At 38.1% G+C, this 26035-nt stretch overlaps 1 protein-coding gene and 1 long non-coding RNA gene across 2 annotated transcripts in view; both read left to right on the forward strand.

Moving 5' to 3' along the window:
• LOC124994225 (broad substrate specificity ATP-binding cassette transporter ABCG2-like) overlaps nucleotides 1-26035 on the forward strand; it is a 228086-nt gene that overhangs the window by 77553 nt on the left and 124498 nt on the right. The gene's annotated exons all lie outside the window — the stretch shown is intronic.
• LOC124995012 (uncharacterized) lies at nucleotides 1694-4881 on the forward strand. The gene is made up of 3 exons (XR_007110595.1): nucleotides 1694-1823; nucleotides 2184-2265; nucleotides 4786-4881. It is a non-coding gene; the product is annotated as an uncharacterized LOC124995012 (long non-coding RNA).

Consider the following 26035-nt stretch of genomic DNA (forward strand, 5'->3'; position numbering starts at 1 on the left):
CTGAAAAATTTAATAGTTCCAGCTAGGGGAAGGGCCTTACTGTTGGTTCGTGTGCTCACTCCTTCCATGCCCTCATGGCTGTTTATTTTGGTGGCTTGGACAGGTTGCTCCGTATAATCTGCCCAGTCTCTGAACTATGTCCTCTGAAGACAATGTCTCATGGAATGGGAGCTTTGTCCTGTTCTCTGATCTCAGTGTCCCATGTTGGAGGGGATGTGACACTTTGATTCACTCTCAGAAGGTCTTATTTTAGCCAATGTTAAGTGACAGAGGGTTTGGAGAAATATGTCCTTAGGCCAGAAAAATACAAAATATTAATAATAGCAAAGCAATTCATTCTCTATAAATAGATCTCAACTAATAAACATTATCTTTTTAAGTTCTAACATCTTTCTTTACCTTGCTCTTTTTTTGCATGAGAACATTATAGTTATACATATTAGTTGGGTTCATTTGGACAAAATCATACATGCATAGAACTTGAATTCAATCCTGGTTCACCCCTTCCACTGCCCACTTTCCCTCCCCTTGGCCTCCTCCTTTTCTCCTTCTCCTACTCTACTGATCTTCCTGTCATCCTTGGATTCTACTTCCTAAGAGACTTCACTGTGGCTTCTCCTCTTGGCATACACACACATGTCTGGCCTAATTCACACCAAATTAATGTTTTCTCTGAGCCCCAAGACAGCCTCCAGGCAGAATTTATCTCTTTCTACTACTAGTGAAAGCAGGAGGGTGAGCTGTTTCAGCTGTTTCCATTCCTTTACTAACTCATCACTGCTTGAACCATTATAGAGGACTTTCCCCAGGTTCTTCAGAGGCCCCCAGTAGTAGTGAACAGACCAAGGAAGTGAAAGCTGTGCATAGACTCTCTTTTACTTTGGTATTCAGTCCCAATTGCTGTGAAACAGATTTGATTATCTAAATAAATACTCCAGCTTCACTTGCTTTCCTTTATTACTTTTAATTGACTTTAAATCCCTAAATCTGAAAATCATGGAGCTAAGAGATATATTATTAGCCTGGCTGGAGATAAAATGAAAGCTATGTGTAGGCATGGTGAAATCTTTTGCTTAAGTTGCCTTCCAGGGATTTGAAGCCCATTATTGTTGAAGCAGTGACTCTCTTGGGCCTGCATAGGTGTCATATGGGTGAAATTTTGATATCAGAGTGCGAGAAATTCCACACTCCTATCTGCTAACACCTATGGCTTCTGGACAAGTATCCTGAGAGAAGGCACGACTTTGAGTTGCACATGTGTAGGCCACTGCTTAGTCACCTCCAGCCACCTTTCCTCAGGCCTTACATCATCCTGCATCTTTATCCCAAAAAACCCCATAAACCTTCATCTCAGGAGGGTCTCTCCTTTCCTAGTGCTTAGTCAACTTAGAAATACACTCTTTCTCTTTTACAAAACTTGTCATTGCAGTGACTGACATACTGTGTGATTTGCAAAATATGCCTGGTATGGTGACAATTTGGTGAGACAGCCAAGATGAAAACCCAGAAGAATGCTTTCCATGACTTGTCAGCACCATGCTACTATGGAGACCTGCGGACAAGTTAAAACAAGCGTCTAAGCCCTAGTCCCAGAGACCATCTCTGGGATTTTCCCCCCGGTCAGCACTGTGGACCTCCAGCGAATAGCTTTTACTTTTGCACTCTGGGTGTGAAGACATCCTATCCTGTGTCACTTTGGAACAAGTGATCAGATTCCTATTTCTCTTTCCCTGTAGTTTGGCTTTTCTTGTGAGGGGCCTGGATTTGCAATGGACATATTTGACATCTGAAAGGAAACTCTGGTTTGACCTTCATTGGCAGAGGTATGGTTGTAGGTCAGAGATTGATTAAAGATTCTCTGTCTACAGAAGTTCTCTTTGGTTTCTCTCTGGGTTCATCTGGTTCTGGCTGGGCAAGTCCCATATTTGATTGTAGAAGCCTCATCTGATCTGTTTGGGCCAGTGACCTGAGATCTGATTCTAACTGCAGAATAAGTGATGAAAGAATACAATTTTGACTGCTTTTGTTACAATTCTGAAACAATGGAAAATATTAATTACATCTTCACAAGCAGCCCATTTGTTGGCATTCTCCAAAATTGGGTCACTTACAGCTATGAATTGATAAGAAGGAAAGATTATTGTTATTATTATGATGATTTGTTAATCTTGCCTGATCTTCAGATTCCTTGAAATAAGGATAGTATCTTTCTCAAAATGTGTACTGGAGACAGCATTGGGAAGAATTTAACTTCAACCTGTCAAGGTAAACTGTCCCCTTAATTCTGAAGAATAGCTTTGTCAGGAACTCCTGGGATTACTCTGCTCTTTTGCAGAGGTTTCTCTTGCACTTTTTAACACAATTGACTCACAGTTACATCTTGTGACCTTTTCTGGTGAATTCACTTTGTGTTCTGCGTGCTTAATTTAATATTTTGTTTCATCAGCATGTCTAATCTAAAAACTTATTGGAAGTACCTTTAAATTGAATCTTAAACTGAAATTGTAGGGTGACCATGTAAAAGTTTTAAGATTTCAATTTTTTCTTCTGATGACTTTCTTCTTATATTAAGGGTATCTGTTATTCAACATCACTTGAAGTTCATTTCAGGGTCTTATGTGGAATGCAAACATCTAAGAGCTAACTTGTAAATTCATTTGAGAATGAAAAGGAAAAAGAAGCAGGAGGAAGGGGAAATAAATGAAGAGAAGAGACAAGAGGAGAGGGGGAGTTTAGCAAGAAGGGAGGGGGAGTGGTGGAAAAGGGCACAGTCTTTTTCAGAAATCAGGCTGTTCTGAGATCTGCTTTACATAAAACATTTTGGTCCACAAACTTCATGAGACTACAAAGGAATATCTTAAAGTGTAGTTGTAGAAAGAGGTTTACCTTAATTTGTTCCATTTCATCATAAATATAATTTAGATTGAACTGTCCTTCAATAAACTGGTCAATTCATACTGCTCTTTCACTCTTGTGTATCATGTGTATCAAGTACAGCAAGTTAACTTATAGGGGTTTTCTTTGACAAAGAAATAACTTCAAATGCTTTTCTCATAGCTCGTTAATGCAGGTATAACTATCAAAGGTAGACTAGGTGAATAGAAGTGATATAAATGTTTATACATGTATCCCTCAGGTAGCTTGAAGTCCTAAAGTTCTGTTATGTTGAATATTGATAAAATATCTGACTCATTTCAAAATAAGAAATTTAGGGGATAGGAGAAGATGTTGCCTATTTTTAAAAACAGCTGGATATCATCACTAAGGATGCCCGTATGCCTGAGTGTGGCAGCACTCCTTGTGATTTGCCACAAGAAGCAAAGAAGTTAACCTCTGCCAGGTTATCACTGTACAAACTCCCCTTGCAGGAACAAAAGCTGGGGTGTTGACTTACCTGGGGAGACGAGGAAAGTATCAAACTATGTGACTAAGTAGTTATCACATCAGCCTGAATTCAGGATAGACTTACCCCCAGCCACCGTGTTTCCCGCTGATGCTAAAGTACTCATTCATGATTGTATCCAGGTTATTGATCAAGTTTAACCCTGCCAACCTGAGCTAATACAGCTGCCTTTGAAGAACCCAAAACTTGAGGTGTCCACATACAGAAACCATTTTTTGAACCAAGGTGTGTTAGCTTGCTGTTATCATGACCAAAATACCTGATAGAATACTCAGAGGAGTAAAAGTTCATATTGGGCTCACAGTTTCAGATGTTCAGTTCATAGTCAGCTAACTCGCTTGCTTAGGGTCCTATGTGAGGCAGAACATCATGGAGGAAGACAGGGTGGAGGAAAGTTGCTCAGCTCTTGGTTTCCAGGAAGAAGATGGAGGGGCAGAAAGGAGAGGAGAGGAGAAGAGAGGAGAGAGAAGAGAGCCATGTCAAGATGCAATCCCCAAGGACACATACACAATGCACTACTTTTTCCAGCCATGTTCCACCTACCTACTCTTAACATCCAGTAATCTATTCAAATTATTATTCCTTTTAAAGGCTTAGTCTACTAAGTAAGTTATTGCTCTCATCATCTAATGATTTCACCTTTGAACATTTCTGCATTATCACATGAGCTTTTCCAGGGACACTAAAGATCCAAACAATAAAACAAGAACATAACAGAGGTGGGTATAGGGTGGAAATCCAGAGAAAACACAGGGAGCAGAAGTCCTTCCATTCAGTACCTTCACACACAAGGCAAGAGCTTGTGGTTCTCCTAAATGTCCCTCCATTTAGCTAAGTAATAACTGGTCCACAAAACACACACACACACAAGCAAAACTATTTTATAAATTAGATGAAAAGTAAGATGAAAACTTCTTGGATTCTCTTGTTTTGGCTCTATTTTGGGTGAGGGTATGACTCTAAGCATTGTTTCTCTTTATATCTTCATTTTGTCAATGGATTTTAACATTATAAACAATGATTTTCATAATAAAAGTTGTACATTTGCATAAATCAAATGTAAAAAATTACACTAAAATAGAGTAAAAATAAAACAAAAAAAGATATTCTTGTTATTACCCACAACAATATCTCATTATTTTCATTCTAATATTTTCTATATACAGGTTTTGGTAAATGTTTTGCATATATTTACCTACTACTTTATGTGTGACCAGAGGATAAATCTAGGCTATAATCTAGTCTGTGTCAATGAGCATCATCCCCAGCACTCTGATTTCTTTTATTATATAGTTCCAAAATACTAAATACAACCTGTTTTCCTATTTCTGTTATTTATGCTTTATCTCAATATCACATTTTTTCTCTTTTGTTATAAATAGATACCTTCTTTGAACTGCTTTCAGAGAATGCTGATACCACAATAATCAATAAGAGCCAGCTACGAACAATGTATCCTAATTTGGGTTTAAAATAAAATATATTTCTATGTGAGTCTTTCCAGTGTCTTTATTTTTTTATTATTTATTTTTTTAATTTTTACAGACTCTGTTTTGATTCATTGTACACAAATGGGGTGCAACTTTTTGTTTCTGGGGTTGTGCACGATGTAGATTCATACCATTCGTGTAATCATACATGTACATAGGGTAATGATGTCTGTCTCATTCCACCATTTTTCATAACCCCCTCCCTCTCATTTCCCTCTACATAATCTAAAGTTCCTCCATTCTTCTCTCAGCCCCCAGCCCCTACTCCCCCACCCCCATTATGTATCATCCTCCACATAGCAGGGAAAACATTCAGCCTTTGGTTTTTTGGGATTGGTTTATTTCACTTTGCATGATATTCTCCAACACCATCTATTTCTCTGCAAATGCCATAATATTATTATTCTTTGTGGCTTAATAATATTCCATTGTGTATATATACCACAGTTTCTTTATCCATTCATCTGTGGAAGGCCATCTAGGTTGGTTCCACAATCTAGCTATGTCTTTAGATTGACAGAATAAATCCGAAAAGAATAACTCCATGAAAATGTTTGGGTGCATTATGGACATATACTTAAAGTTCTTTAAGTCTACAATATAGTATCTTCACTGTTTTGAAACATGAAGTACTGTCAATTTTCTTATCTTCCCTCATGCCTGAAATTGTCCTGAATGCGACAAAAGATTAATAATTCTCGGGGTCAGCATGATCCTGTGGGTTTTCTTTGTAAACCACAGATGGAAGAGTTTCTCCAGACAGGTGCTACTTCCTGAGGGTGGAGGCCCAGGGTGAATGCTGGGATGGCGGAGCTCCCTCCCAGAGCCTGGTAACCAGCCCTTCTCTGCACCCTGCATACTGTCTTCTAGGGTTTCCACAGTCTCCAAATATGGCAGAGAAGTAACACAGCAGCGTGAAGACATTGAAACCATCCACAGGAATACCTTCATTTAAACACTCCACCTCCTTAAATTCAGTTCTAGATTTATTTGGCCATGGGACACAGCTATCTAATCTGTCCCAGAATCATTGACCAGAAGCCACCATTGTCCCTGGGATGGGTGAAGTGTAAGGGGAAGAGCCTGGTATCAGAGTCTCCAGTGCTCTGTTGGGTTTGGGTGCAGTCAGGGACAGTCTTCTCCATGACATAAACTCCGCGGGAGGGCCGTGGTTCTGGACCTCAAGCACAGGGGCTTATCACAGTCTGTCAGGTGGCTCCACAACTATTGCCTTCTGCCCCTCCCTGGCCTGGGTTCCAGACTGCCAGAGATAGGTGGCCTCTGGCATTCTGGCGCTGCAGACTGAACCTCCTGTCTCCTAGCTGACCAGCTTCTGCCCACAGCCCTGAGCTCTGCTGCCTGCACCTTCGGAGGCAGCCACACGCAGTGAGGGTCAAGTCTCAGGGCAGTGGAGGCGGAGGGGTCTCTCCATCCCAGGAAGGGCTCTGTCCTTGCTGCAGGCAGTGTCCTGGGTCTGAGCGCAGGAGGGAAGGGGAGGCACTCAGTGCTCCACTGGGGAGGGAGGGGCAGGAAGGAGCAAGCAGTAAAAGAAGCCAGGGGAGCTGGGGAAAATGCTTCAGGACGTCCACAGCAGCACAGATGCTTGGTGTCCTTGTGGAGTGGAAGCTGTTTCAGGGCATGTGTGGAAGGTCAAACTGACTCCTCTCAAGCTCCATATCCAGGCTTCATATCCAGGAGTTTTGTGCTCTGCCTCTGAGCAATGCCTCTGAGACTGGTGCCCACGATCACTTGATTACTATTAGGTGAGCAAATTTGTGTGACAGGAAAGGTAGGTGGGTACTGAGTGCACATTTTGTTAGAAAAGAGCACCTTGCTCAAGTGAGGTGACTGGATTTGAACCCTTGACAGTTGGAGTTGAGTGTAGGAAATAAAAACTGCACATTCAAAATGTTTTTTCAGAAAACAACGTGGTGGTGCCACTGAAGTCAGGTCTGGTGGGGAGTTACTCACAGATGGGTTAAGATACAACTCTTGTCTATCCCCAAATGTGTGAAGATAAGGACAGTTAATATTGATGGATGAAAACTTACTGCTCACAGGAGTTATTGTTGGTGGAGGAAATATTTCTTAGCACTAATATTTTAAAGGGATTGGCCAATCTATTCTTTTTCTTATTCCCAGGACACAAAGTTTGCTCACAAGTTTGGGTACTTTGCTACAGAGTTCTTGACTCTCTTTCAGGATATTTCTGTGAATGTTTCAGTTTTGATAGTTTACTTTAAAAATTAACCAACTATTTACAACACTTACTAAAAATAATACTAAAACATTCAAATTATCCAAAAAATGCAGACCAAAATCTATATTGTAAATCAGATTGTAAATGTGCATGCAATATTATATATATTATATATATATAATTTTAATGTTATAATTTTATCTATATTATATATATATAATTTTAGAATTGTAAATGTTCACTCCTTTTTCAGAAAAAATTACAGATTCGTAGTAACAAAAGTTAATTGGCATACTTGTTCCAAGGACCAGACCAATATTCAGGAGTTCCCTTAGAGAACACATTGTTTTACCTAAGGTGTATTAAAATACACACACCTGCATGCAAAACCTAGTTCTGCATTTATCATCCTCAGGTGTCCATGAAGCATTTGAAGTGAGCATAAGGAAGACAAAATAAATGCCACCTAAGTGGAATATTGCCTGAGTGAGCACATTAGAATGGACAGAGGTGAACTGAAAGGCCCTTTTGCATTTAACAGATTTGCACCTTGGAGGCAATAATAGAAAGGGAATGATCAGTCATTCCCTCTGACGATGGTTCTTCAGAAAAATTTTACCTGGCATTTACTTTTTCTTATTGTAGCATTTTTAATTTTTTTCATTTTTGGTGCATTATAGTTGTATATGATGACAAGAATTGTTGTATTTTCATGCTTCTATGTTCATTCCTCTGTATATTCACTCCTTTCTCTATGGATAATGTGTTTTCCAAGCAAAATTTTTAAAAAGGCTGTCCTTTCTCCCATGTATGCTTTTGGCATCTTTTTCAAAAAGAATCAGATGAGTATTTCTGAATGGTTTTGTCTATGAGTCTTCTATTCTATACCATTGGTCTATATGTCTCTCATCAGAGAACCCTTCACACTCCTTCTCATGTTCTGTCTGCTCCTGTGGTTGTTCTCATGGGGATGATTAGTTTGGAGCGGTTAGTCTACCATAGGCTGAGAAAAATTACTTCATGGATGAACTTGGCTTTAAAAAATAAAAACAAGAACGATTGCAGTTAGCATTTCAAGCCTACTTAACAACCTCAGTTCAGCACCAGGTCTTACTCTAAATCTTTTTAAGGAGCCCTTTGTAACTTCTTTAATGAAACAATTTTTACTTCACTCATTTACTTAATATTCTTTTGCTTTAAAACCTTGAACTGCTTAACTATTTACTTGAATTACTTAATCATTTTCATATGTTTGTCCATTAAAGAAATAATAGTGTCAGTGAAAAACTGTTAGAATTTACCTTTTTAAGCTGATTGAAGGTGCACAACAAGCAGAACTGTACAAGTTGAAATGATAAATTCAGAGAAATCTCTCCTGCCTCTGTCCTAGATTAAGCTCCTTTTAGTGTTAACAATATTATAAAGACCAATATTAAAAAAAAAATACAGGAACTTCATGAAAACCTGGTAGGCTGTCCTTGAACTGAAGTTGTGTCATAATATGATTTTCAAGCCAGATGAGACTAACACTCATCTGCCTTTTCTTCCTTCTTGGATTTTGCATGATTTCATACTGTTTACTTTTTACTACTCCTTAACTGGGAATGTGACATCTAATTGGAGTGCAGGTATTCTAATTTTATCTGCCCTCAGTTACAGGTTCTAAGGTTGTTCTTCTCACAGGGATGAGGACTGTTCTTTAGAAAGGAACCTACTCAGTGCAGCACAGTTGTAAAGAAGCTTGGTTTAAATATGTTGTTATCTAGTGTTTCAAATCTCATCCACCTGGACTATCAACTTACTGTTGCTTTTCCCTCTACAGAAAAAGAACTCTCCAGATGTCTTCCAATAAGGACTTGGTTTTAATCCAGATGACCCAAAGAAACTCTGATGTCCTTGGGTCGACCTCCAGTGATCAGAAAGGCCCTGTGTTAAGTTTTCACAACATCTGTTATGAAGTAAAAGAAAAGAGAAACTTTCTATTCAATCAGAAAACAACTGCAGAAAATGACCAGAAACTATCAGATATCAAGTATGTGCATGAACTTTTTAAAGGACCACTTTTTGACTTACAATAGACTTCCAGGTTTTGGTTAGTACCAACAAATAACTATGAACTTTTGTGTTCAAGACTTTGTACAGATGTACTGACAAATGCTTCTATTTCTTTTGACTGGACTAGGACTGAAATGATTGGATCATTGATATGTATGTTTAGCTTTGAAAGGAACTGAACTGACAAACCATTCCCAAAAATGATAGTACCATGTGCATCAAATTTTGCTTGAGAAACTGAACAACTCAGGTGCCATTTAGTTTTTCATATGTAAGTCATGTGTTTGGGTGGAAAGAGGTCTGGTGGTATAGTTTATTGCTGGTATTATTATTATTATTATTATTATTATTTTGTACCAGGAATTGAATTCCATGGCACTTAAATTTAGAGACAGGGTCTCACTGAGTTGCTGAGACTGACCTTGAACTCAGGAACCTCCTGCCTCAGCCTCCTGAGCTGCTGAGATTACAAGCATAAGCCACCACACTGAGCTAGTTTATTGCTTTTTGATTGTGGGTATATAATTGTAACTCTGATCTTTCCAAACTCTGAACAGAATGTGTTTCTATTTCACTACTAGAACATGTTTTCTAATATAGATGGGTTTGACATATTTGTGCACTTTATGTCCTGTATATTCTATAAGCAAGGAGGTTGAAATGACAGTATATTGTTAAAGGACTTTTCAAATAGACCTGTTTTAAATGAATAGTCTATTTATAGTTGTTCACAGTCTATGACAATTTACCTATTACTTACTCTAACAAAAACTGGTAGAACATATTTAAATATAAGATTCCCTACAATGGAATTGAAGTTATATAGTTTTTAAAGTACCTAGTAATTATGATTTATTTTTATTCCTTTCATCCAGCAACAAATTCAGAATTCAAAGTGTGATGTTGAAGTGGGACCCAGAGTGGGAGGGAGATGCATGTTTCTATAGAACCTATCACTTCCAGGCACCTCCATGAGTTCACAGATGCTGGCCATTAGCAGTGTTAATGTTTTTCTGATATTCATGAGCCTCTGCTTCCCTTCTGAGGTGTTGGGACATAATTTGGCTTTGCTAAGATATCCTGGCCTATGAATTTTATTTGTGTAATAAGGAAAATAATTATTCCTAGTCAAAGCAAACACCTTTTCCTGGCTCTTCAAGGCCAGAGTATTTATAAAAGAGTCCCAGTGTGGCTGCAAATCTATATGGAATTACACATTTGTTCTATTTTCTTGATATATTTTATGCGACTTTTCACTTTTCAGTTAATGCCAGCCAACTCCTTTTAGGAATTAAAGCAGTGAGAAGACAGCATGAAAAATGTTGAGGCATGGGTGGGAGAGAAATGGTGTGGGTCTGAGGGCTGACTGGGCTGAGGCCAGAGCTGCTATGCAGGATTGGAACTCTGTCCACGCACTAGAACCTGCTGTCTTACCTACTTCTTGTCTTTTGTGTTGGTTAAGAAATCCTGACAAGGAGACTAAGGAGAGGAATGGTAGATAGAAGGCTTTGATCTTCTGCTACGTGATTAGATAGACTTGACTTATGGAAAGTTGGCAAGTCCTTTGTGAAATACAATAATTAGTAAATGGTTGTCCCTACAGATTTTGTGTTGAAAGAGGAAGAAGGCACCATGCCTTGGATTTGTGCAGGTTGAAAAGATGGAAAGCACACACCATGTGAGGATTCATTCACTTCGTTTATCCTTTCCAAAATATGGGTTCCATGTAGGTTCCTGGTGTTGTGCAAGATACTAATGACAGAGATATAGCCTCTGTTTTTGGGAACCTTGGAGTCTAGTGGAAAATTCAGAAATCTACATCAGTTTCCCTGCATTTTTTGCAGTGATCATTGAAGTATTCAAGACAGAACAGAAGTTCCTCATCCTGCATCGAAGGGCAGATACACAGATATTGAGAACGTGAAAACTGTGTGTGTGGTGTAGGGAGTAACCTGCCCCAAAAACGACATTTACCTACTTTGACCATAAACAAGACAAGGCCAAAGAGTGGACCATGATCTAGTAAAGTGTCATAGATCCAACAGGTATCATTTAGGTGCATTTTATATCCGCACTGGTGTAATGGGGGAGGGCAGGAGGAAGAAGTGGTTACAGTAACACACAGTCTTGTTGGTAAGGTGTTACAGCATGAGAAGGGACCTTTGCAGGCATATGTAGTAAGCAGAAAATAAGTGGCAATTGTCTTGTGAGGGGTGAGAGAAGGGTGGAGGTAAAGGGGGGGGGCAACGCGTGAATGGTGGGTCATAGTTGGTAGACTTAACTGTCTTTGTGGCATGGTAGTAGCCCTAGATACACTTAAATAAATGAACATGGCTCTGTCCAATCACTGTGTTTGTGAAAATAGGAAATAAGTGACCAGCTGTAGGATGCTCATCCCTGGACTACAATGTGAACTCCAGGGGGCTAGGATTTTCTTTTTCTTTTTGTTTATCTACTTGATTTGTTCTCAGCTTAGTCCCATGTCCTAGAAGAGAATCTTGTATATATGGAGTAGGCACATCATAATCGCGTTACCTGAATGAATGTGGAACTAGCCACTGCTCCACATTGGAACTGTGGCATTTGGGATTCTACACTACTGCTGTTTGCTGTAACACTGGAGTTTAGTGACAAAGGGAGACAAATAGTGTGACCCATGAACTGCTTTCTGTTAACATCTTCACTTTCAGTTTCTGGTTGAATCATTCAGGATGGCTTGCTCTTTCCTTGAGTATGTATCTTAAAAACCTGGGAAGCTCTGCAGGCAATGAAGACTTAGAATATCACAAGGCTTTTTCTGGTCATTTTAGAATCAGTTGCTAGGTGGATGTTAATAAAGAAGATGCATAAGAACTGTAGACAAATGCACTTTGAGAGTATACCCAAGAATTTTTTATTTGGGGGTTGCTAATGATTGAACCCAAGACTTCATGCATACTAAATACCCATACTAGCAATGTCCAGTCATTTGTATGTCTTTACACAGAGGGAGGAAGATTAGCAAGAGAGTAAAAATTTTCTGAGCAAGAGAGTAAAAGTTTTCTGAGCAAGAGAGTAAAAGTTTTCTGAGCACAGCTTGCTCCTGCTTTACCACACTCTCATTGTATTAGTCCAGTGATTAAGAGTTTCCTCCGTTAATGAGCAAAGAGAAAGGTACATTTCACCTCAGCCCCTGGCAGACCTAATTCCTTTGTGACACCTCGGTTGCCACAGGCCATGAATGATGAGGTCTTTGTGGATGTTAGTGCTGTGGGGCAGTTGTCCTGGATGTTCATCATTCATGAGAGTGTGCGATCATAGGATTGACGTCCCTGGGTGATACTCAGTATGTGAGGACTTGCACTTGGAATAGGTAACAATTCCACTGTAGAACACATCGTGACATACCTAGCAATTCTGAAGAAAGACTGGCATAGACAGTGGAGTTCTGCGGGTGAAGTCAGACTGCTGTATTCACCCCTGTGCACCTGCAGTGGCCCCACCCTTAGACCTCCTTCCTCTGTTTCATTCTTCCTAACTCTTCTCCTCTTAACTTTAGGACTAAATTCAGCCTATTTGACTTCACCTTGGGTCTTAGCACAGTAATCACCCCGTCTACTCTATCTGATTGCTCACTACCCTCATGTACACACTTCATTTGATTGAAGTAGACTTGTATCCATTCTCTGCTGTGCATCCCATAGAGGACATCTATGCTAGAGGGACTTCTCCCAATTCTAAACAGAGAATTCTCCAATCCACTGATCAGAAACAAAACAGAGAAGTAAATCAACCATCCTGGGGTGTGTTTTGCTATTTTAATTGGTATTTTTCTTGAATGTAAAGAACAAGTGATGGTTTCTTATGTTCTGGAGTGCTTTTCTCCAGCCTTTGCTGTCCACTTTAGATGCATTGATTTTTGTTCTGATTAGAATTTAAAAGCGACAACACTACTGCTGATAAGTCTACAAAGCAGTGGTTCATTAACTGTATATAACTTGACTGGGATGCAGGTGAGGGGATTTGAAGAGGCTCATCATCAAATATTCAGAAGCTGTTTTTAGAGGAGGAAGAGTAATGGAGATGATTCATGAGAACTTGCTACATATTTTGTGGTCTCTGAACATGAAATTTGTCATTTCCTGAAAATTATTAGTGGTTTCAAGAATTTTCAGGGATCTGAGGCAGTTTTCTTATAGGTTCTGACTAGGGTTTACATCCTATGTATACTAGACATATTAATCAATGATTTTTTTTCTATCAGATTTGGTGCTTTTTATCTGTCTGCATTTTCATCAGCCTTTACTGAATATATCCAATGCAGACCCTAAACCTATAGAACTCTTTAAAAAGTGAAATGCTAAATCAGTATGTTTTTGTGTTTACAGTGAGATCATGAAACCTGGCCTTAATGCCATCATGGCTCTGTCAGGAGCAGGCAAAACTTTGTGAGTATAAAAGAAAGTGTAAGTAAGGCTATTGGGCAATTTCAGTATGCTTTTCAAAACCACATGTATTTGCCAGATGCAGTGGCACACACCAGTAATCCCAGCACCTCAGGAGGCTGAGGCAGGAGGATGGAGAGTTCCTAGCCAGCCTCAGCAAAGGTGAGGTGCTACACCACTCAGTGAGACCCTGTCACTAAGTAAAATACAAAATAGGGCTGATGATGTGCCTCAGTGGTCACATGCCACTGAGTCACTGGTACCCCCCCAAAAAAATCACGTGCATTTGCTGTGCATTCCCTGTGTTTTCCTAAGTACTATGCACAACTTGCATTGGGACTAGCTTATGATTTGAATCCTAGGACCAGGAAGTCTTTTAAATTCAGCTTTAAAACACAGTATAAGGTGATTAACCTATAGCAGTTGACCATGTTATGAGTTAATGAGAAAGGAAGATAAGAGAAAAATATTAAAAGTGGAGAGAGGGAGCTGAAGGTCTCAGTAAGGACATGCATCAGAGATAAAGGAGTTTATTCCCTGGGTTGGGACCAGCAAGGTGAGGATCATTGGGAGTCTATACTGGAGAAGCCAATGATATCTTGCTTTAATATTTTTGGGCTTTCTTACAGCACATGATGAAAAGGAAGTTAAGAATATCTGTATGTACATGCATGTACCACACACACACAACACATATATGTTAACACATAAAAATTTTAAACTAGTCATTTTTTAACTGGAACAGAATTTGGACACTCAGTAGGTGAGAGATTCTGCCTTTATAGGAAGGAAACATCACAACATATGTGTCTTTTTATAGGTTGTTAGATGTCTTAGCTACAGGAAAGATCCAAGTGGTTTATCTGGAAATGCTTGGGTACATGAAGTGCGTGAGGATGCCGGCTTCTGATGTGATTCAGGGTATGTGGTACAGGTAAGTATCAGTGAATTTTTCTTTTAGGTTTCCCCTGTTTCTCGTTGTAAAGAACCTTGGCTTATAGTGCAGCATGCTTCCAATTAAACATGCTCAAGGAACCAACTTTCTTTATAGTACCTTTATATAATCTCCTGTAAGATTGAAAGAGGCATTAAAAGGAGAGGCCAAAAGAACCTGGAATATGCACTTGGGCAATGGTAGAAATTCTAGCTTTTGTATCATTTCCACAAGGGTCTACTGCTGTCCTTTCTGCCCTTCATTCACCCTCCTTCTCCTAAAAGATACCTTCATCAAATCCTCATACAAAGTATTCTGTAAGCATCTAGAAATTATCACAATCCTGTGTGTTCATTAGATATGCAGATAGAGTGTGAAACGATTCCCTGGACTCTGAAGCTGTGTGTGTTTGGAGTTATTGAAATTCTTAGAGTGGAAAGTTCACAATAGCTAGAACTTTCCATTGGGTTTCTTATTTTAATATATTAAGTTACACAGACTGAAGCGACGATCATAGAAAAGAATCAGTGTGACTCGTTGAAATCACATTTGCCTTCAGGATGATCTCGTGATGGGCACCCTGTCTGTGAGAGAAAACTTATGGTTCTCAGCATCTCTTTGGTTTCCAGCAACTATGGCGTACCAAGAAAAAAATGAGAGGATCAACAAGGTCATTCAAGATTTAGCTCTGAAGGGAGTGGCAGATTCCAAGGTAATGTTAAAAAAAAAACAGTAGAGTCACAGCCAGGAACGAGGATCTCCCTGTGTGGACAATGTGACCTTAAGCAAGTTTCCTAAGGTGTGTGTGGTCAAAACTGACTGCTTTGTAGTGATGAGAAAAATGACTAGCTACGTGCTATGAAGAGGGAAATATGTGGAGAAACAATATTAACTGTGGTCTAGTCCTGGGGATGGAGTGCCCACCCCTCAGGGCCTTTCCGTGGTCCTCCCACCCTCATTGTTCAAGACACAGATCCTTTGATGACTTTGTACTGACTTTTCTTCCTGTTTTTCTTTTTCTTATTTAAACTGTTCTTCTCTGTATCCTACCCCAGGGAATATTGTTACTTTTTTTTTTTCGATGTGTACATCTGGATTTGATAAATGACAAGAATCTAACGATTCTCTTTTTTTATTGGTTCTTTTTAGTTAAACATAACTTTAGGATTCATTTTGCCATAATTATGAAAGGATGTTATATAGTATGTTCTTGTTCATTCCCCAGTTCTTCCCCTCCCCCTGCCATCTCTATTCCTATTCCTTTACTCTACTGATCTTTACTTACTATTTAAAAGTCAGTGTCTTGTGTGTATACATGATGGTGAGATTCACTGTGGTATGTTCATAAGTGTCCATAGGAAACTTTGGTCAGATTCATTCTGTTGTCTTTCCTTATCTCATTTTTTCTCCTTTTCCTTCAATTCCTTTGTCTACTCCACTGAACATTTTTCTATTTTTTAATCCCCTCTCTCCTTATTTTGAATTAGTTTCTACATATCAGAAAACATTCAAACTTTGTCTTTTTTGGGATTGGTGTATTTCACTTAGCATGATAGTCTTTGGTTCCATTTACTGGCAAATGGCACAATAACATTCGTTATGACTGAGAAACATTCCATTGTGTATATATATCACATTTTCTTTATCCATTAATCTGTTGAAGGTCATCTGGTTTGTTTCCACAGCTTGGCAATAGCCAAGTGAATTAAGCTGCTATAAACATTGATGTGTATCACCATGGTATGCTGATTTTAATTTTTTTTTTGATATATATCAAAGAGTGGGATAGCTGATTCATATGGTGTTTCCATTCTTAGTTTCTGAGGAATCTCCATACTCCACAGCATTTGCACTAATTTGGTGTCCCACCAACAAAGCATGAGCATTCCTTTTTCCCCACATCTTCACCAACATTTATTGTTGTTTACATTCTTGATAGTCCCCATTCTGGCAATAATGAGATGAAATCTCAGTGTAGTTTTAATATGAATTTTCCTAATTGTTACAGATATTGAACATTTTTTTCATGTATTTATTTTGTTTGTATTTCTTCTTTTGAGAAATGTCTATTTAATTCTTTTGTCCATTTACTGATTGGTTCATTTGTTTATTTGGTGTTAAGTTTTTTGAGTTATTTATATTTTCTGGAAATTAATACCCTATCTGAGGAGCAGGTAGTAAATATTTTCTCCCATTCTGAGGCTCTCTCTTCATGCTCTTAGTTCTTTTCTTTACTTGCAGAAACTTTTTACTTTGATGCCATGCCACTTATTGATTTTTTATTTTATTTCTGGAGCTTTAGTATTCTTATTAAGAAAGATGTTTTCTGTGCCAACATGTTGGAGTATTGGACCAACATTTTCTTCTAGCCGGTGCAGGGTTTCTGATCTAATTCCTAGGTCTTTGATCCAATTTGTGTTGTGCTTTGTGCAGAATGAGAGATAGGAGCTAAATTTCATTCTACTCCATATGGATTTCCAGTCTTCCAAGCACTATTTGTTGAAGAGGCTGTCTTTTTTCCAACATACATTTTTGGCAACTTTTCCTTAACTTTTCATTACCTTAATATGAGGTAACTGTATTTATGTGGCTTTGTCTGTGTGTTTTCTATTCTATCGGTCTTCATGTCCCTTTTGTTGCCAGTACCATGATATTTGTATTACTGTAGCTCTGTAGTATAATTTGAGGTCCAATATTGAGATACCACCTGTTTGCTTTTCTCACTAAGGAGTGCTTTGGCTGTTGTGGGTCTCTTATTTTTCCAAGTAAATTTTATAACTACCTTTTATATTTCCATGAAAAATATCATCAGAGTTTTGATGGAAATTGCATTGAATATGTACAGTGCTTTCGGTAGAATGACTGTTTTGACAATATTAATTCTGCCTAGCCAAGAACATGGGAGGTATTTCCATCTTTCAAGGTCTTTTAATTTTTTTTTCTTCAATGTTGTATAATTTTCATTGTAGAGATACTTCACCTCCTTTGTTAAATTGATTCCAAAGCTTTTTTTAAGGCTATCTTTATTGGATAATCTTCATAATTTCTTTTTTAGCAGATTCATTATAGAATTCATAATTTCCTTTTTAGCAGATTCATTATAGAAATATAGAAATATGATTGAATTATGAATGTTGATTTTGTATCCTGCTACTTTGTTGCATTCATGTAAAAGCTCTTGAAGTCTTCTGCTGGAGTTATTTGGGTCTTCTAAATATAGGATTATGTCATCAGTAACCAGAGATAATTTGAACTCTTCATATTTGCATTTCTTCCATTTCCTTCTCTTGCCTGATTGTACTAGCTAGAATTTCAAGGACTATGTTGAATAGGAATCATGAAAGAGGACATTCTTGTTTTGTTCCTATTTTTAGAGGAAATGCTTTCAGTTTCTCTCCATTCAATATAACATTGACCTTAGGTTGGTCACATAAAGCTTTTACAATGTTGCGATAAATTCCTTCTATATGTAGTTTTTATAGTATTTTAAACATGGATGGGTGTTGTACTTTGTCATATACTTCATCTGCATCTATTAAGATAATCATGTGATTCTTGTCCTTAAGCCTACTTATGTGGAAACTTACACATATCAATTTCTGTATGTTGAAAAAACCTTGCATCCCTGAGAAGAAAACCACTTGATCTTGGTGCATCTCCTTTTATTTTCTGAAGTATTTATTTGTTCTAATTTGTTGTACATGACAGTAGATTGCATTTATGCATTTTGATAAATCATACATAAATGGAGTAAAACTTCTCATTTTTCTGATTGTACATATTGTAGGATCACATCAGTCATACAGGTACATGATGTAATAATGTCTGTTTCACTCTACTATCATTCCTACCCCCATACCCCTTCCCCGCCCTTCAGTCTCCTCTACCTAATCTAAAGTAACTAGCATTCCTTCTGCCTTATTGTGAATCAGCATCCACATATCAGAGAAAACATTTGACCTTTGGTTTGGCTTGTTTTGCTTAGCATGATATTCTCCAACTCCATCCATTTACCAGCAAATGCCATAATTTCATTTTTCTTGAAAGCTAAGTAATATTCCATCATAGATATACACACACATACACACACACACACACACACACACACACACACACCATATTTTCTTTATCCATTCATCTGTTGAAGGGCATGTAATCTGGTTCCATATTTTAACTATTGTGAGTTGAACTGCTATAATCAGTGATGTGGCTGCATCACTGTACTATGCTGATTTTAAGTCTTTTGAGTATAAACTGAAAAGTGTATGGATAGCTGGGTCAAAAGGTTGTTCCATTCAAAGTTTTCTGAGGAATCTCCATACTGCTTTCCATAATGCTTTCACCAATTTGCAGTCCCATCAGCAACGTATGAGTGTACTTTTTTCTCCACATTCTCACCAATATTTATTGTTGCTTGCATTCTTGATAATTTCATTCTGATTGGAGTGAGATGAAATCTTAGAGCAGTTCTGAAATCTTCACCATGTTGGTCTAGGATCTGACATCCTTAACTAGACCCTTAAAGCACAAGAAGTAAAATCAATAATCAATAAATGGCTCTGTTCTTTTTGTATGTGTGTGTGTGTGGTGCTGGGGATTGAACCAAGGGTTTTGTGCTTGAGAGAAAAGCACTCTACCAACTGAGCTATCTCCTCAGCCCAATAATCAATAAATGGGATGGATTCAAACTAAAAAGCTTCTTCTTAGCAAAGGAAACAAGCAATAATGTGAAGAGAGAGCCTAGAGAATGGGAGAAATTCTTTACCACATGTTCCTCAGATAAATCATTAATCTCTAGAATGTGTAAAGAACTCAAGAAAGATTGTGCATGCCTTTTGCTTATATTCCAGAGCCCTCATCTATTCCAATGAATCTTAAATTTGGTGTTTTAAGGTTATCCCTTTTTTCTTAATATTCTATTCATGGTCATGTAACATCTTTTCCTGATGCAAATCTTTATTTTCAAGATTATATACTTTGTTTTAAGGCCTGAAAATCTATCTTGATATTGGTCTAATCTAGTGATGCTTTCCATTGAGTTTTTAGTTTGGTTTCTGAGTCTTTCAATTCTAGGATTTGTATTTGGTTCTTTTTAGAATTCATTTATCTTTATTGACATGATCTTTCACTTCCTGTATTTTCTCGATCATTTTACTTTTTACACCATTTTAGCTTATAGAATATTTTCTTTATGAACTTTCTAAATTCTTTCTTTGATATATCCTCTATGGTGGGATCTATGGAGTCAGTTGTTGAAACATTATGGACTTTGGGGATGATTTCTTCTCCTGCTTTTTCATACCATTTCTGTGTCTAACCATATATTGCTATAGTTTTCACTTCTTTTTTAAGGGAGGGAATACTTTGTGAGTTTCTTTGTCTTAAAAGCCCTGGAAGATAAATATACACAAACAAGTTTTCTTGTCAGTGTGTGACCTCTGCTGATCCCAATGTCAGCACCACTTTAACAGATGACCCTGAACCCTATTTACAATAATCACTTCAGATTCAAGCCTCACACTATTCAACCTTGTAAGAAAGAAAAACCTTCTTGCTATTTTTCTCCGTATTTCTCAAGTATAGGTGTAAACCTGTAATAAAGTTCTGGGATAGCTCAAAAAAGGTTATTCAATTTAGTATAATTACTATAATCTTAAATGTGGAATAAAAGAAGGTCAAGAAGAATGATAGACCAAAAACTAGAGGGAAAAGAACAAAAGAAAGTAAGAAACAAAGAGAAAACATACCAAAGAATTCACACCAAGATGCAAAGGCAAAATAGATGGATGGTGGGTATGTGAGACAGTAGCAGACAATGCAAGAGGATGAATTGGGGGTAAGAGGAACAATAAACTAGAGATATGGAAGTAAATATAGGAAGACTAGTTCCAACTAGTGTTTTAAACCATTAGATGACATACTTTCAAATGGATTGAAGGTACAATGTTGGCTATTTTGGTAACAACTCTCATTCAGGTTTAAGTGTTACGTATATGATCAAAGTTGATATTAGAGTTATTTATAGTCAACCCTGCAAAAGTGAAGAAAAATCTTGTTAAATCATGGTTTGAATTTCAGTGGAGTTTTAACATGTAACAGCTAACATCATTCTTTGGATTTGTTTCTCTCCTGAGTTACAGGGGCACAGGAGCTGCCTTTCACCATTTATTTTTGTTTGCTGAGTGATTAAGTTAGGCTTACTTTGGGCCTGCTTTTTTAACTCATTTTGTCTTTCTATCATACAATATCATTGACTCAAAATAATTATTTTTTAGCTCTTTATGAAATTTAGACATAACAAAAATGTAGAAAAAAAGTCTGATTACTCAAATGATATGATTAATTACCTAATAATTAATGAATTATTGCCACTGTATTAGTAATAGTATCATTTCTTTCAATTTGTAATTTGTTTCCCACTTCTCCCATAATTACATGAGGAAATAAGCACATTTCCTTGCCTTATCAATACCATTATCAATGAACTAACTGAACAATATCTCTGTATTACCAGCTGTTTCATGTCTATATTTATATTCACTCACATTTCTTTAGTTATTCCCAAAGGTCTCTTTTATTGGTTTATAATAAGTATGCAGAAAAACAGATGTCATTATGGCATATTCATACATGCATATAATAATTTGAACAAAGTACCAAATGGATTTTATACTTCAAGTGTTAACAGAAACCAGTCGAGGCCCATGAGGAGCATTTGATGATGATCTGTTTGGCGACTACAAATTCCAGATGTGTGTTCTACTTCTTATTTCCCCCAAACCTTCTTTCTCCCCTCCCCACACATTTACTGCTTGCAAAGATTGGGCCAGTCACCTTGTGGAATATCCTGTTCTGAACTTTTCTGAAAAGATGAATCAGGAATTCCAAGGTAAGTTAAGGTGTAGAAACAATCATATTGGGGGGAAAAATTGTGAAATTAAAAAGATGCTAATATGGTATGATGGAAAGTATATGTTCCTGGCTCTAAAGTGACTCTCTTCTTTTCAATTCAACTGGGACCTTTTTATGGAGATGGTGTGTCTGGAGGAGATGGTTGGAAAACTATAAAAGATCACAGAAGGTAGTTTCCTTTTCCTCTCCTGTCTTAATACTTATTTCCATATGTCATAATTATCTTTAGTTTTATTTTGTAAGTTTTCCCTTACTCTCTTAAAACTCAGTATTTGGTGAGGAATGTGCAGGGCTATTAAAAGAATGAGCTTCATATCAGGTGCAGCCATATGGCAACTCTGCACTGGGCCTCAACTTACACATGAGGTAAGAGTGAAAACTCCTGCTTCTCCCAGGTGTCACTTACTTGCTGTTCAGAATAATGAGAAAAATGAGATAAAGTGTCTGTAGCAGGACTGGTACTGGCTAATTCACTAAGTGACAGTTACCATGGGAATTCTTAAGAATGATAATAATTTGTGTTTCAGGTGGAATCTGAAGGAGAAAGAAAAAAGACTAATATAGGAATGGAGCTCATCCTCCAACCTCTCATCTTGTTCCTGGATAAGCCCACAACTGGTTTAGACAGGAAAGCAGCTAACGATGTCATTAGACTCCTAAAAAGGTAAATGCTATGGCAACATTATTTTTCATTCATTTACTATCTGATCACTTCTATTTACTGTTTTTCCTGGTCCTGGGGATCCAGAAGCTAAAATAAAAAGTTCCTTCCTTGTTAGTAGGACACAGTCAATAAACAAGAAGTGGTTCAAGAAAGATGAAACAGGAACATAGGAAGGAAGGTCATGGTGAGGGCAGGGGGCTGTTTTAAATAGGAGGGTCAAAAAACACCACAAGCCTGTGACACATGAGCTGGCAGAGAATGAGTGAGATGTGCTGTAAATCAGAAGAGAGTTCTTGTTGGAAGAAGCAGCCGGCAACCTTGAGGCAGAGCTTGTCTAAGGTGTGTGGAACATCAGACAGGCCAGAGGTCAGACCCAGAGATTAAGGGGAGTGGAGTTTGGTGACCGGTCATAACAATTACCACAGATTGGGAGCTTAAAAATAAAAATTAATTATGGCTCTGGAGGCAGAAAGTTGAAACCACAGTGTCCTCTGGGTTGTTTCTTAATTGGCCTCTCATTGCCTTGTTGATGGTCATCTTCTCCCCTGTTTGTCTGTGTCCTAACTGGACACAGTCTGATGAGGACCCTAAATGACTTCATTAAGATTAAGACCCTAAATGAAATGACCTCATTAAACTGAAAGACCTCTTTGAAGATGCTACCTCCAATGTGGCCACATTCAGAGGCACTTTGGCAATAGGACTTCAACATAGGACTTTGGGGAGGATGAAGATCAGCCCATCACATGTGGATTAGGATGTGAGGTGGTGTTCAGTTGGTGGCAGACTGCATAGACCTCATAGGTCATGTAAGAAGTATGACTTTTCTTGTCACTAGGGGACATGGGGAGGTTTTGAGAGTTTTAGAGCAGAGCCATGGCTGCAGGGCAGACTGCGCAGTTGTACAGGTGAGGGAAGACCCCGTGAAGGAGTTGCTGAAGGATAATGGAGCTTTGACCAAGGTAGTCATGGCGAGGAGTAGGTGGTTTCTGTGTGTGTTTTCAACTGAACCAACAGGCTCAGCTCAGGATTTGCACCTAAGATGAGAGAACTGAGAAAATGTCTGCTGAGATTTGCAACCTGAAGAAGTAGAAGAATGAAAGAGAAATGGCATTTCCTTTTATAAAGAAAGAAAAATAAAATGGAACACTTAAAGGAAACTTTTCAAGAGATGTAGACATCATTTTAAAAATACATAAACAAGCTGGCATCGTGGTTCTTGCCTGTAAGCCCAGCAACTCAGGAAGCTGAGGCAGTAGGATCGTGAGTTCAAAACCAGTCTCAGCAATGGCGAGGATTAAGCAACTCAGTGAGAACATATCTCTAAATAAAATATAAAATAGGGCTAGGATGTGACCCAGTGGTTGGGTACCACTGAGTCCAATCCCCAGTACCAAAAAAAAAAAATACATACATATATATGTATATGCACACACATATATATGTGTGTATATATATGTGGGGAGGACAAACTGACAGAATCTCAGAACAATACAAATGAAATTCTACTCTTCTCACCTAGATTTCCCTGTTACATTTCACTGCATCTGCACCCTTTCTTCCCTCTCTGCTGCTCCCTACATAGCTTTCTGCTATCATACCCTTTCACCCCAAATACTTCCTACCTCAAACTCCAATCAAGGAGGACACACCATCATCTGCACTCCCAAGTCAACGAGCATGGTTTTGCCAATAACCAATTGGAGCTATTCACATTTCCCCAGTTTTCCCTACTGTCTCTGATTCCTGACTGCTCAGGATCCTCTCCAGAAACACACTGTTCCTGTCTTCTTTCAGTCTGGAGCAGTTCACAGTGTGACCCTCTGAGATTTGCAACCGGAAGAAGTAGAAGAATGAAAGAGAAATGGCATTTCCTTTTATAAAGAAAGAAAAATAAAATAGAACACTTACAGGAAACTTTTCAAGAGATGTAGACATCATTTTAAAAATACATAAACAATCTGGCATCATGGCTCATGCCTATAAGCCCAGCGACTCAGGGAGCTGAAGCAGTAGGATTGTGAGTTCAAAACCAGCCTCAGCAATGGTGAGGATTAAGCAACTCAGTGAGAACATATCTCTAAATAAAATATAAAATAGGGCTAGGATGTGACCCAGTGGGTCCAGCCCAGTGAGTGTTGCATGAGCTGACTCAGACATGAAAGGATGCTGAGTTCTCAGTGCAACAGACCTGGGATTGCAAACTCCAGAGGTGTGTCAGCCTTTATCATCTGATTGTGTTGCACATGTATGGATACATATATATTTCCTATAAAAATTCATGCATGAACATAGATCTGTAACTATAACTATGCTATTTCTGTTATTGTGTATACATTGAAAAGTCCATGCATTCATAATATTTCTGACTCCAACCTAACACTTCTTTTTCTTTTCTTTTCTTTCTTTTTTTTTTTTTTTTTTTTTTTTTGTTGGTACCAGGGATTGAACTCAGTGGCACTTGACCACTGACCACATCCCCAGCCCTATTTTCTATTTTATTAAGAAACAGGGTCTCACAGAGTTGCTAAGCACCTCAATTTTGCTGAAGCTGGCTTTGAACTCATGATCCTCCTGCATCAGCCCCCTGAGTCCCTGGGATTACCAGTGTATACCACTGCACCAGCCTATCTTGTTTTAATTATTTGCTATATTCATGTTTGTAAGTAAATTACAAACAGGGATAGGTTTTACTCCCATTATCTCAAAATATTTACTTGTTCAGTGAAGTAATTTAGTTCTTTAATGGAACCAGTCTCATAGTAGCTCTGGTCTCTCCCTTTGTCTGCCCCCTCGAGAAACTTCTCTGCTCATTGTTTGAAGCTGACAGTCACTCTACCTTCATGGCTCACCCTCTTTGTCACAACCTTGCTTCCTCTGATGCCCATGACCTTATGAGCAAGTCTCTATGTTAGAAGAGAGGAAATAGTTGGAAGGGAAGATATGTATGGCTTTAAACATCTTAAGAAGAAACAACACATATAAACCTTGTAAAAGCATGGCATGATCCCAGGATTCAACATTTTGTTAATATGTCTGAAAATAACTAAGAAAAACTTAATGATAATATTCAGTCTTAGTGAAAGACATCAAGTTTGAATACAATGAAGAATGCAGAGCATCTGTTTTGAAGTCTACATATCTTGAGGGTTATACAGTGAAAAACCATATACTCTTATACGCATGTGCTTGCTGCATGATGGAAAAGCCAACAGGATTCATTTTGGAAAATTGATTAGTTGAAATGAAGAGCAAATTATAAGGGTTTTGGAAAGATGGAGGGGGCAGGGTCCCCCACCCCACCCCATTTCTATCTTATTAGCAAAGGAATTTAAAGGACATCTCATAGGTGAAATATTTCAATAATATTCTTTCCAGAGTAATGTCTCCACAAATTATTCTTTATAGATCATGGTTTTATCTTTGCAACTTGGCTGTCTTTTTGACAAGTGTTCATTACAAATTAGTTCATGGCTTGATATTGTTGTAATATTGAGATTTTTTTTTAAAACTTTGAGGTTTCCAAGATAAATGGTGGGTATTCTATTTTCTTTAGATTCCTGTCTCCTGTATTATTGTATTTGACCCACAAATAATTATAATGAGAATTCCTATCATAAAATTTGTTCTAATGTGACCTTTGACCGTTGGCCAAGTGAAGCTTCCTTAAGAGATTTTTGTTCTAAAAACAAATGTAGTATTGGTCCATTTTCTCAGGGAGACACAGAGACTGATAGGTGAAGATGGGTGAGAAAGGCAAAGAATCTGCAGTTCAGGTGTGCCAAGTTACCTGTAGGCCTCTTTGGCTGGGATTGAAAGACAAGCAATGTCAGAGATGGTCATGGAAGCACTTGGGTGCCCACAACTGGTCAAGTACTTTGGTGATAGTGACAATGCACTTTTTCCTGTTCAGGTGGGGATTCCCCATAAGCCGGATAGGGGCATATCACTAC

Source organism: Sciurus carolinensis, chromosome 10, assembly GCF_902686445.1.
Source record: "Sciurus carolinensis chromosome 10, mSciCar1.2, whole genome shotgun sequence".
NCBI lineage: Eukaryota > Metazoa > Chordata > Mammalia > Rodentia > Sciuridae > Sciurus > Sciurus carolinensis.